Raw genomic sequence first — 13,704 nt, 5'->3', positions numbered from 1 at the left:
TCAGCCGTCCATCAGCCCTTATTCTGACTGTTGGACCACAGTGATGTTCTGGGTCTCCTGAAATTAGAGTTTGTCAGAATGGTTGTCCAGTGATCCCTCCAAAGTTTGAACATTTCTTTTTCCCCTCTGGACAGTTACCCTGTTACAAGGCCCTTAGTTCCTTTGTGGAAGACATGGAGAAGGATTGAGTATAAATCTGGCAGAACAGGGGGCTTCTTCCTCAACATGACTAAGCTGCCCCTTCATTCAAAAGATTTTGGATTTGCGAACTGGCTCAATTCTGAAAATTGAATGAGAGTCTGTGACTCTGTTCCTATGATCCATATTTCACTTATTTTCATTTGACCTAGAACTTTTCCACTTATCAAGTAAAATGATGAATATACTGTCCCAACTTCTACGAACACAATGATCGTCTAGCCAATGCGTTAGGGTTTTGCAAGTGAAAATAATTAGATTTTTTCTCTGGCTCTTTTGTCCATTACAGTAACCTCATCCACTTTGTCAATTAAATACTGCCTCGTGGCCCCTGTTACCCTAAGATACAGTTATTGCATTTAGGTTTCCCAATCAGAGACAGCAGTTTCCACTGTAATTTCTGACTTAAAGAGAAAAACGAATAACAAAGGAAACTGTACAACTAAGAGATCCCCTTGGTAGAAGATAATGTGAAAATCAATAGTTATTCACCATGTTATATTTTTATATTTCAAATGACATTAATATAAAAATAACATTCATGTGATTTTCTGTGTAATAATATTTTCTATAATAACATTTAATATTAAAATATTCCATGTTTTTCTTTGAAGTTTTGAATTTCAATTTGGTTAAAATTACCAATTGCACTAATTAGTCTAATAATTTGGTGTTATTTACTATTATATTTCATTTTAATGCAAATATTTTAAGTCCATAAAAGAGGCAGAATTTATGTAAGCAGACAGCTAAAATTAGAATTTATTTTAAAACATTTCTTTTTGTGATTTCATAGAAAATGTGGAAAAGTACACAAATATCAATAGAAATTCATAAACTAAAAAATTGGATACTAAACAGCATTTAAAAATGTTTCTTAATAATAGTTTTTATTTTATTTTAAACATATCTTGTCTTGAAATATTTAAATAATTGATATAGAACAAATCCATCAATACTCTATGGAAATAAACATACATTTGTGCATGTATATATATATATATAAAAGTATATGTGTGCAACTTACTATATATACAAATCTTATGTATATATACTATGTAGCTGATATATATAGATATACAGATATAATATCTGATACATATTATATATACTGATAGAGATATAATATCTGATATATATATTATGTCATATATATATAAAATATCTGATTGTGTAAAAATTTTAGTTTCCATTAAGAGTTTATTTGTAACCAGGTTTCTTAACCTGAAATTTTGTGTTTGTTATTCAGGAATTTTGTAAAACTTAAAATTTACACACAAATCCTTGCATGCATGTATTTTCCCTTTGTGGAGGGTTGTAAGTTTCTTCAATTTACTATAATTCTATTACAAAATGTGGAATTAAACATTTTTTATAACAGTAATACTGTTTATTCATTTCTCATCTTGGAAAACTGGATTAATGAAATCAGTTAAGATTGCCTTTATTACATACTGCCACAAGGCACTTTAAAAGGAATGTTCTTGGGTAGTCAGTGTATATATTTATGGCATATATGAGATATGGTGATACAGGAATACAATATGTAATAATCTTATCAGGGTAAATGAGATTAACCATCACCTCAATCATCATTTCTCTGTGTTACAAACATTCCAATTATACTCCTTCAGTTATTCTAAAAGTTACAACAAATTATTGCTGGTTATAGTCACCTTGTTGTGCCATCAAATACTAGATCTTATTCATTGTATCTAATTATATATTTTTACTCATTACCTATTCCCAGTTCCCACCTACCCCACACACTACCATAATCAACCTCTTGTAACCATTATTCTGCTATCTCCGTGAGTCAACTGTTTTAATTTTTAGCCCCCTGATGTGGTTTGTCTCTGTGTCCCCACCCAAATCTCACCTTGAATTGTAATCCTCATAATACCCATGTTTCAAGGGCCATACCAGGTGGAGGTAATTGAATCATGGGAGCAGTTTCCCCCATGCTGTTCTCGTGATAATGAGTGAGTCTCATGAGAAGGATGGTTTTACAAGCCTCTGGCATTTCCCCTGCTTGCACTCATTTTCTCTCTTGTCACCCTGTGAAGTGGTTCCTTCTGCCATTATTGTAAGTTTTCTGAGACCTTCCCAGCTATGCAGAACTGTCAGTCAATTAAAAGTCTTTTCTTTATAAATTACCCAGTCTCGGGTATTTCTTCATAGCTGTGTGAAAGCAGACCAATACACCATCACAAATGACTGAGAACATGTGAAGTTTGTCTTTCTGTGCCTGACTTAGTTCACTTAACATAATGTCCTCCAGTTCCATCTAAGTTGTTGCAAATGCAGCATCTCATTTCTTTTTTATGGATGAATAGTACTCCCCTGTGTATATGTATCACATTTTCTTTGTCCCTTCATCTAATGATGAACACTTGAGTTACTTCCAAATCTTGGCTAGTGTGAATAGTGCTGCAATAAATATGGGAAGGCAAATATCTCTTTGATTTGCTGACTTCTTTTACTTGGATATATACAACTACCAGTGGGATTGCTGGGTCTTATGGTATTTCCATTTTTAATTTGTTGAGGAACTTTTGTACTGTTCTCCATGATGGCTATACCAATTTACATTTCCGTTAACAGTGTACGAGAGTTCCCATTTCTCCATATCCTTTTCAGCATTTATTATTGCCTGTCTTTGGATAAAAGACATTTTAACTGGGGTGAGATGATATCTCCTTATAGTTTTGATTTGCATTTCTTTGATGATCGATGATGTTGAGCACCTTTTCATGTACCTGTTTGCCATTTGTGGAACTTATTTTAAGAAATGTCTATTCAGAACTTTTGCCCATTTTTAAATCAGATCATTAGATTTTTTTCCTATGAAATAGAGCTCCTTGTATATTCTTACCAATCCTTTGTCAGATGAATAATTTGCAAATATGCTCTCACATTCTGCAAGTTGTCTCTTCACCTTGTTGATTGTTTCCTTTGCTGTGCAGAAGCTTTTTAACTTGTCATTCCATTTGTCCATTTTTGCTTTGGTTGTCTGTGCTTTGAGGGTATTACTCAAGAAATATTTGACCAAACCAATGTACTAAAAATTTCTGCAGTTTTCTTTTAGTGGTTTCATAGTTTTAGGTATTAGATTTAAGTCTTCACTCCACTTAGACTGGATTCCTGTATATGGAGAGAGATAGAGATCTAATTTCATTCTTCTGCATATACATATGCAGTTTTCCCAGCACCATTAATTGAAGATACTGTCCTTTTCCCAAGGTATATTGTTGGTATTTTTGTTGAAAATTAGTTCATTGTAGATGTATGGATTTATTTCTTGTTGCTTTATACTGTGCCATTAGTCCATGTGTCTGTTTTTATGCCAATACCACACTGTTTTACTTACTATAGCTCCATAGTATAATTTGAAGTCAAGTAATATAATTCTTTCAGTTTTGATCTTTTTTCTCAATAAGGCTTTTGATATTGTAATTCTTTTGTGGTTCCATTAAATTTTAAGATTATTTTTCGTATTACTATGAAGAATGTCTTGGTATTTTGATAGGGATGGCACTGAATTTGTATATTGCTTTGGGTAGTACAGACTTTTTAACAATAGTGATTCTTCAAATATATAAACATGAAATATCTTTCCTTTTTGTGTGTGTCTTCTTTAATTTCTTGAATCAGTGTTTTTTAATTTTCATTGGAGAGATCATTTACTTTTTTGGTTAAATTTATTCCTAGCTATCTTATTTTATTTGCAGCCATTGCAAATTGTATTACTTTCTCAACTTTTTTTCAGAATCTTTACTGTTGGCATATAGAATAGCTACTGGTTTTTGTATGTTGATTTTGTATTCTGCAACTTTACTGAAGTTGTTTGTCAGTCCAGATAGCTTTTTGAAGAAGTCTTTAGGTTTTTCAAATTACAACATCATACCATCTGCAAAAAAGGATAATTTGATGTCTTCCTTTTTGATTTCTCTTGTATGATTGCTATAACTGGGACTTTCAGTACTTTCTTGAATAACAGTGGTGAAAGTGGGCATCATTGTCTTGTCTCACATCTTAGAGGAAAGACTTTCAGTTTTTTTCTCATTTAGTATGATATTAGCTGTGAGTCTGTCATACATGGTTTTTATTGTGTTGAAATATGTTTCTTCTATACCCAGTTTTTAAAATTTTTTTATTACTATATATGGGTTTAATTTTATCAATTTTTTTCAGCATCATTGAAATTGTTATATGATTTTTGTCCTTCATTCTGCTGATCTGATGTATCACATTGATTTTCATATGTTGAAATATCCTTGTATCCCTGGGATGAATCCCAGTTGGTCATGATAAATAATCTTTTTAATGGGTTGTTGGATTTAATTTTCTAACATTTTGCTGAGGATTTTTGCATCAAAGTTTATCAGAGATATCAGCCTGTAACTGTCTTTTTTTGATGTATCTTTGTCTGGTTTTGATATAATGGTAATACTGGACTCAAGAGATATGTTTGGAAGTATTCCTTCCCCCTCTATTTTTTATATAATTTGAGTACAATTGGTATTAGGTTTTCTTTAAATGTTTGGTAGAATTCAGCAGTAAATCCATCAAATATCATGATTTTCTTTGCTCAGAGATTTTTATTGTAGCTTCAATTTCGGTACCTGTTATTCATCTATTAAGGTTTTGGATTTCTTCATGATTCAATCTTGGTAGAATGTCTTGGAATTGATTCATTTCTTCTAAATTTTTCAAATTATTGGCATATAATTTCTTACAGTCTCTAACGATCCTTTTGGTATCAGCTGTAGTGTCTCCTTTTCACCTCTAATTGTATTAGATGTCTAGTATTAGGCTCTTCTCTCTCTCTTTTTTTTTTTTTTTAGCTTGGCTAAAGATTTGTCATTTCTTTGTTTTGTCAATATTTTGTATTTTTAAAATTTCAACTTCAACTATATTTTCTCTAGTCTTTATAATTTTATTATTCTATTAATTTTGTGCTTGCTTGATCTTGCTGTTCCAGTTGTTTAAGATGCATTATGGAATTGTGTATTTGAAGGTTTTCTATTTTTTCGATATGTGCATTTATTGCTACAAATGTTTCTCTTAGTACTGCTTTTGCTGTATGCCACATGTTTTGATATGTTGTGTTTCCATTTTCATTTGTTACAACGAATTTTTTAATTTTCTTCTTAATTTCTTCATTGATCCATGTGGTAGTTAATATTGAGTGTCAACTCGATTGAATTGAAGGATGCAAAGTATTGTTCCTGGGTGTGTCTCTGAGGGTGTTGCCAAAGGAGATTAACATTTGAGTCAGTGGACTAGGTAAGGCAGATCCACCCTCAGTCCGAGTGGGCACAATTTAATCAGTTGCCAGTGCAGCTAGAATAAAGCAGGCAGAAGTTGGAAGGACCAGATTTGCTATGTCTTCTGAGCTTCATCTTTCTTTGCTTCATCCAGCATCGTGCTTGATGCTTCCTGCCCTAAAACATCAACTCCAAGTTCTTCAGCTTTTGGACTCCTGGACTTGCACCAGTGATTTGACAGGGGCTCCTGGGCCTTCAGCCCGTGGCTGAAGGCTTCTCAGTCAGCTTCCCTACTTTCGAAGTTTTGGGACACGTGCAGGCTTCCTTGCTCCTCAGCTTGCAGACGGCCTTTGTGGGACTTTATCTTGTCATTGTGTGAGTCAATGCTCTTTAATAAACTCCCTTTCATACATTATGCATCTATCCTATTAATCCTTTCCCTATAGAGAACCCTGACTAATACAAATTGTTTGTTATTCAGAAGCCTATTGTTTAATTTCCATTTGTTTATATAGTTTTCAAATTCCTCTTATTATTGAATTTTAGTTTTATTCTATTGTGGTCTCAGAAAATACTTTATACAAGTTCAATCTTTTTGGAATTTTTGATGGCTTGTTTTCTGGCCTAACATATAGTCTATCCTTGAGAATGATCCATGTGCTGAGGAGAATAATGTCTGTTCTCCAGCTATTAGATTAAGTGCTCTGTAAATATATATTAGGCTCATTTTTTTCTGTAGCAGGTTAAGCCTGATGTTGTTGTTGTTGTTAATTTTCTGTCTGCATAATCTGTCCAATGTTGCAAGATAGATGTTGAAGTCTCCAATTATTATTTTTTTGGGATTATGTCTTTTGCTTCAGTGATATCTGCTTTGTATATCTGGGTGATCCAGTGTTGGGTACATTATAATTGTTTATTTCCTCCTAATGAATTGATATTTTTATGATTATATAATGATATTCTTTACCTTTTTATGGTTTTTGTCTTGAAATCTCTTATCTGCTAAAAGTATACTTCTGCTCTTTATTGGTTTCCATTTGCATGGAATATCTTTTTCTAGTCCTTTATTTTTAGTCCATTTCTGTCTATATAAATGAAGTTATGTGTAGGCAAAAGATAATTGGATCTTGTTTTTTCATTCATTCAGACATTTTGTGTCTTTTGAATGGAGCACTTAGTGTATTTATATTTAATGTTATTATTGATATATAAGGACTTACTACTACCATTTTGTTGTTTCCTGGTTGTTTTTAGATATTTTTGTTCCTTTCTTCCTGTCTTTCTTTTTGTGAATGTGATTTTCTATAGTGCTATCTTTTAATTTCTTGCTTTATATTTTTGTGTATCTGTTGTTGGTTTTTTGATTTGAAGATACCTTGAGGCTGGCAAATTACATCCTATAACCTGGTATTTTAAACTGATGACAACTCTAATTGCAAAAATAAACTAACAAACAAGCAAAGTAAAAACTAATAAAAACTCTATGCTTTAATTTCATCCCTACACTTTTTAACTTTTTGTTGTTTTTATTTATATCTAATTATATTGTCTATGTCTTGAAAAGTTGTTGTGGCTATTATTGTTGCTAGGTTTGTCTCTCAGTCTTCCGACTTGAGATATTAGTAGTTTACACACCAGAGTTAGTGTTATAATTTTTGGTATTTGTCTGTATACTTACTGTTACCAGTGAGTTTTGTACTTTCAGATGATTTCCTTCAGCTCATTAACACCCATTTTTTCAGATTGAGTAACTTCCTTGACCATTTCTGTAATACAGTTCTGGTATTGATGAAATTCTTCGGCTTTTGTTTGTCTTGGAGAGTATTTATTTCTTCTTTATGTTTAAAGGATATTTTCACTGGATATAATATATTAGGATAAAAGTTGTTGTTTCCTTCAAAGCTTTAAATACATTGTGTTACTCTCTCCTGGACTGTAATGTTTCCACTAAGAAATCTGCTGTCAGTCATATTTGAGCTGCTTTATAGTTTTTTTATTTTCTTTTCTATTTCTGCTTTTAAGATACTTTCTTTTCCTTTACTTTTGGTAGTTTGATTATTAAATGTCTTGAGGTAGTTTTACTTGGGTTAAATCTGCTTGGTATTCTCTATAACCTTCTTGTATTGGAATAGTGATATATTTCTCTGGCTTTGGAAGTTTTCTATTATTATCCCTTTAAATAAACTTTCTACACCTAACACTTTTTCTACCTCTCCTTTAAGGCCAATATCTTAGATTTGTCTATTCTGAGGCTATTTTATAGATTCTATAGGCATGCCTCATTTTTTTTTATTGTTTTTTCTTTTGTCTCCTCTTACTGTGTATTTTCAAAAACTCTGTTATCAAGGTCACCGATTCTTTCTTCAGCATAATTCTGCTGTTGAGGGCCTCTGTTGCATTCTTCAGTTTTTTAATAAATTTTTTCAGCTTCAAAATTTCTGCTTTATTCTTATTAATTATTTTAATCTGTTAAATTTATCTGATGAGATTCTGAATTTCTCTGTGGTATCTTGAATTTTGTTGAGCTCCCTCAAAATAGCTATTCTGAATTATCTGCCTAGAAAGTCACATAACTTGGTTACCCTGGAATTGGTCACTGGTGCCTTATTTAATCCATTTGGTAAGGTCATGTTTTCTTGGATGGTCTTGATGCTTGTGGATGTTTATCATTGTTTGGGCATTGAAGAGTTAGATATTTATTGTAATATTTGCAGCCTATATTTATTTGTATTTGTCCTTCTTGAGAAGCCTTTCCAAGTGTTCAAAGGGAATTGAGTGTTGTATCTAAATATTTGGTCCTGCACTCATATGTACATTAGGGGGAACCCCAAGCCCTGTAATGCTGTGACTCTAGCAGACTCATAGAGGTACCACTTTGATGGTCTTGCATAAGGTATAAAAGAATTCACTGGATTAAAAGGCAGAGTCTTTTCTTTTCTTTTCTTTGCTTACTTTCTCCTCCCCAAAACAGTCTCTCAACCCATGCTGAGCTGCCTGGAATTGGGATAAGAGTGTCACAAAAACTCCTATGGCCACAACACTGGGACTGTGCTGGGACACACCTGAAGCCAGTACAATACTGAGTATTACCCAAGGCCTGTGGCGACTTGTGGCTCAGCTGGTAATAAAGTTTCAAGACAAAGTCTCCTTTATTTTTTTCTTTTACTTTCTGCAAGCAGAAGTAGTCTCTCCCTGTGACTACCACAGCTGAAAATGTGCTGGGTCACACCTGAAGCCTGCACAATACTAAATTTTGCCCAAGGCCTGTGGGGACTGCCACCTAACTGTTGCTGATATTTATTCAAGGCCCAAAGGCTCTTTTGTTAGCAGGTGGTGAATTCTGCAAGAACAAAATCCTTCTTTTCAGGGAAGTGGGTTCCCTTCTGGTCCAAGGTAGGTCTAGAAGTGTCATCCAGGACCTATGGCCTGGAATGGGGGCTTCAGGATTCTGCCTGGTAATGTTTTTCACTGTGGCTCAGCTGGTATCCCCAGTGTCAAGACAAAGTACTTTAGGCTCTTTCCTCTCCTTCTGGAGCTATAAGCTGCGCTGCCTGGAGTTGGAAGAGGGGTGATGCAAGCACTCCCTTGGCCACCCCAACTCATGTCTCACTAGGTTGTGTGCCCCCAAATCCACCGGCTCTGGGCCCAGCAGAGCACCAGGACTTGCCCAGGAATTGCAATCTTTTTATCTTGATATGATGTAAAAAACAGGTACTGAGATTACTAACCTGATTTTTGTTTCTTATGAAGGTACTTTCCTGTGTGGATAGTTGTTAAATTTGCTGTTCCTGTGTATGGGATGATTGCTAGAGGCTTCAATTTGGCCATCTTGCTCTGCTTCCCCTATATGGTACTTTTTAAAATTCTGAACAGTTGTCTGCCCAAAGAGCCTTGTGCTTGTTTGAGGTGTCATATTTAGTGCAAGTATTTATCTTCATAGTCTGAGGCCATGTAAATAAACAGATCAGGTGTGTGAAAAGCCAGGATTGTCTTTATTACCTACTGTCATAAGGTATTCTTTTTTTTGAATTCTAAATATTTGTCGGCTCAAAGAGTCATGGGCTGGTTTGAGGTATTATATTTAGCCTAAGTATTCATCTCCACAGTTTGGGACCATGGAAATAAACAGATGAAGAGAGTAAAAGGCCAGAGTCAGATATAATAATTTCACACTGAAGCACATAAAAATGCCTATATTATGTAAAGTAGGACTCTGTCCTCTCTAAATCTACAGTTTTATGACCTATAATTATTTCATATGGGTGGTAGAAATAGTTTGCTAGGATATCATTCTTTATGGCCAGAGAAAGAACTCCCAAAATTCACAGAATAATTTAAAATTAGCATATATTTAAAGCATGTAAATGGCAACATTATTGTTTGAAACAAAACAAATTTTTTCTGTTTAAAATAGTTATTTGAAACAACACCAATTTTCATGCATATTGGCAGCATACACAGGGCAAAGATCTTTTCAGTACTTCTTAATCTAAGAGTGCTAGTGTCAGAGTGATACTTCATGAAATGCACCACACTGGGGAGTCTGACCATGTTTGATTTTCAGTAGTATCATTGAGTCTCCTATTCACCAACACTCCCAAACCACTATCTAGAAAGAATGCATTTTTACTAGCAGTTTGTTTGCTTCTATTCCTTGTTTTTACACTTTTCTTTTCTCTGTTCTAATTTTTTCTGCTTCCACACAAACATTAGTAATTTATAGTTTACTTACATGTTCCACATAATTCCACTGATAATATCTGTAATCCAAATAAAAAAATTAGTTGAGGTTGAAATCATTAAGATTTCAGAAATTTATAATGCATTAAGTGATATTGATAACATATAAATCCTTTTCATAAATATTTACTTTGTATATCTAAAACTAATAAAATGCATAATTTGCTTTGCCTAATAAAATCATTAGTTTCACTATATGGCAAATTAGATGGGCTGCACAATGAAATATTAGTACTGAAAATGCATTTCGTAAAAATACTAACGGGAATAGAAATGACACAGGATTTGGTGCTGCTTTGCCAGCCAGAAATCTCTGTGGTCGGTGGTGTCTCTGCCCGGGCTTTGCTCATGCTGGCTGAGCTCACTCTGTCCACTCAGTCGGGCAAGCTGTGCTTGGCTATTGCTACCAGCCAGGATCCCGCACCCACCGTGACTCTGGGCTTCGCCTACAGCTGATCTGGGTGTGCCATGACCAGCTTCTGTCTTGGGTGCCAGTGTTTGGATGAAGGGGATGTGACAGTGACCAAAAACTCTTAGATACCAGCAATCATGGAGCCCCAAGGGATGTTACAGCTTTTTCTCCCCAAGGTTTAAGCCACCAGGAAGTGTTGCAGCTCTCATTCGGTCCTACTGCCCACAGCTTGTTGAGTGGGGGCATGTGGTGCTTAGAGATTTTTTCACTACCATAGCTCAGCAAGCACGAGAGAGGCTGACAGCCCTTTTCTCACCTGCCATTTGGCAGGTTCCAGTTTCTTTCCCTGTGACCAAGAGGAATGAGGTACACGGACACCAGAGAGTGAGCAAAGGAGAGAATAATTATATTGAGTGACAGAGAAGCTCTTGACAACGAGAGGGGACCTGAAGTGGATAGCCCTTTGTCTGAGAGGGGACCTGAAAATGCGTAGCTGTCTTGTCTGTGAGGCTGATTCTGGGGTTTTCATGGGCTCAGAATGGGAGAATGAATGCTGATTAGTCCATGGGCGGGCCTGGAAAAATCAACTTTTGATTGGCTAAAAGGCAACGAGGGATTTCTCACTTTGGTTGTGGACTCCATCCCGAACTGGCACTTCAGTTTTCAGCCTTCAGGCTGTCTCTGGCTTGAAGGTCAGGTTTCCCTGGGGACACTTTTCTGTCTGCCTTGGAATTTGTCTGTCTCTGGCAGCTATCAATACTTTAGCTTTATTTTTCTCAAATATGGGATAATCACAATATCAGTTTGTATTTTCCTGAGCATGATGGAATATATGCAAATACTTTCTTCATTTACTATAAAATAATTATTTTATCCTTTTATGTGGAGAATTTCAGTTTCTACTCCAAATACACAAAGGTAAACTTTCCTTTAGGTACTGGTTTTGCTATGTATCATGACTTTTTATATGTAATGTTATTATTATTCCCTTTACTTGTTCCTTTTTCAGATGAAATCAACTTGCTTTTTTTGCTCATTATTTTCAATACCTTAAATATTTCATATATATTAGCTCCATTAACATTTGTGACCTTAAATGCAAATTTAAATGTGCAAAAACACAAATAAATTCATTCTGTATTATTTCTCTAATTATACACCAATGATAACAATTTGCCAATTATGATAATTTCATGGACTACAAGTAATACATAAATAAATTATGTAAAAATATCTGGTTTCTTCCTTAAGAAAACTAAATTGCTATTTGAATTTAAAACATGCCATACCCTCATTCTTGAATTTTGCACAGTTAACACATATGGGGTCTCCTATGCCACGCTCTGTTATAAATGTAATATATGAAAAAAATACTTTATCTCAGAACATAAGCTGATATGTGAATAAAGGTCATACCATTATTAAAGATAAAAAATCCATATAATTATCATGAGCTACTTTCAGAGGTACCTGAGATACTGTGACATTATGTTTTGAGACAAATAGATTTTTAGTTTGTATTAACATTGAATATTCAGAAATTATTCTTAATTAAATATTTTTCAAAGATTTAAAATTAAAATTAAAATTTCCAAGGATTTAAAATTCCAGAGAGTCCAATGTATCTCCTTCTTATAAGAACATTTGGTGGTGTTTGTTTAAATAATAAATTTCATAGTTGATATTAAGTATAAATAATAAAAATTATATATAGTACTATATGAACTATTTAAAGTGTTAGAGATTTTACTTTAAGGATCATTTTGGAAGCTTACATAGTTGAACAAAAATATAGTTTAGTATTCCCTGCTTTCCCTCTTTTTTTTAGGATGCCATTCTGCTATCAGTGTATATGTAGTTCCTGTATTTTATCTGAATTGAATTTTATATAATGGGATATAATATTTTTATAAAGTTAACATTTGTGACCTTAAATACAAATTTAAATGTGCAAAACAAAATTTAATATTTTTTAACACTTAATATTTTAAAACAAAATATAATATTTTAATAAAATATTATATTTCATCTTAATTTTTAATGATAACATGTTGGTGTTTGCACAATATTGCAATGTGATGACTTTTATTCCAACATGAATAAAGTCATCATTTATCTGAAGATTCAAATACAAACAAGCCAACAAAAAACCCTGGATTTTTTTATTGAAAATTAATGGCCAAAATATCTGGGTTTTTTTCCACAATACAGTTTTGAAAGAAAGATTTCTCTCCATTCAGTTTTACAAAGTTCATGTTTCCTTAAACTCTATAGGCTTTGTATCAACTTTGAACAAAATATGCTATAAATATGATCCATCTTTGTGGAGGACATATATTTAAAAACAAATCAATTTATTGAACAAATAATTGAATGTTTATTTTAGAATCATAAATGTATTTAAATGCATATTTTATTTTCTATGTTTTGTGTTTTGGGTTAGAGCTTCCTTTTAAAATATTGATATATAAAATTGTAATAAGAGCTTTAAGCATAATTGCTCCAATCTCTTATTGAATCTTTAAAAGGTCTTTACTAAGAACATAAGTTTGGAGTCCAATGAGCTATTTCAAATTGTGGCTTGGGCATTTGTTAAATGTGCCTGAGTCTCTTAATCTGTAAAATAAGGTTATTTATTTTACTTCAAATGTAAACTGATAAGTTAACACATAGGGATTTTTGAGGCATTTGTAAATCACTTAGAAAAATCCCTATAATTTTATAAGCTATCAAAAACCATGAGCTATTTTTGCCATGTATCAAGGGGCTTTTGGTTTCCTCTTTACAGATATACTGGTCTTTATCTACTTTTAAGATAAAATACAAAAAATAAAAGAGACATAATATGAAACTGAATGGCACTCTTTTATTTAATATATGAAACGTCACTGAAGAATCTTTTGACTTCTCTATCTTAATTGCAACAGTTTTAAAATTTGTGTATAGTTTAAATTGCTATGTATGTTACTTTTCAAGATATCCAAGTGTTTTAAGTTTTGTAATTCATTCTTTTTTACAATTAGCATACTGTAAATGCGTTTCTATATTATTTGATTAAAAAACAATATATAGAGTTTCAACAGT

Source organism: Pongo abelii, chromosome 3, assembly GCF_028885655.2.
Source record: "Pongo abelii isolate AG06213 chromosome 3, NHGRI_mPonAbe1-v2.0_pri, whole genome shotgun sequence".
Taxonomy (NCBI): domain Eukaryota; kingdom Metazoa; phylum Chordata; class Mammalia; order Primates; family Hominidae; genus Pongo; species Pongo abelii.
This window is presented reverse-complemented; position numbering follows the sequence as displayed.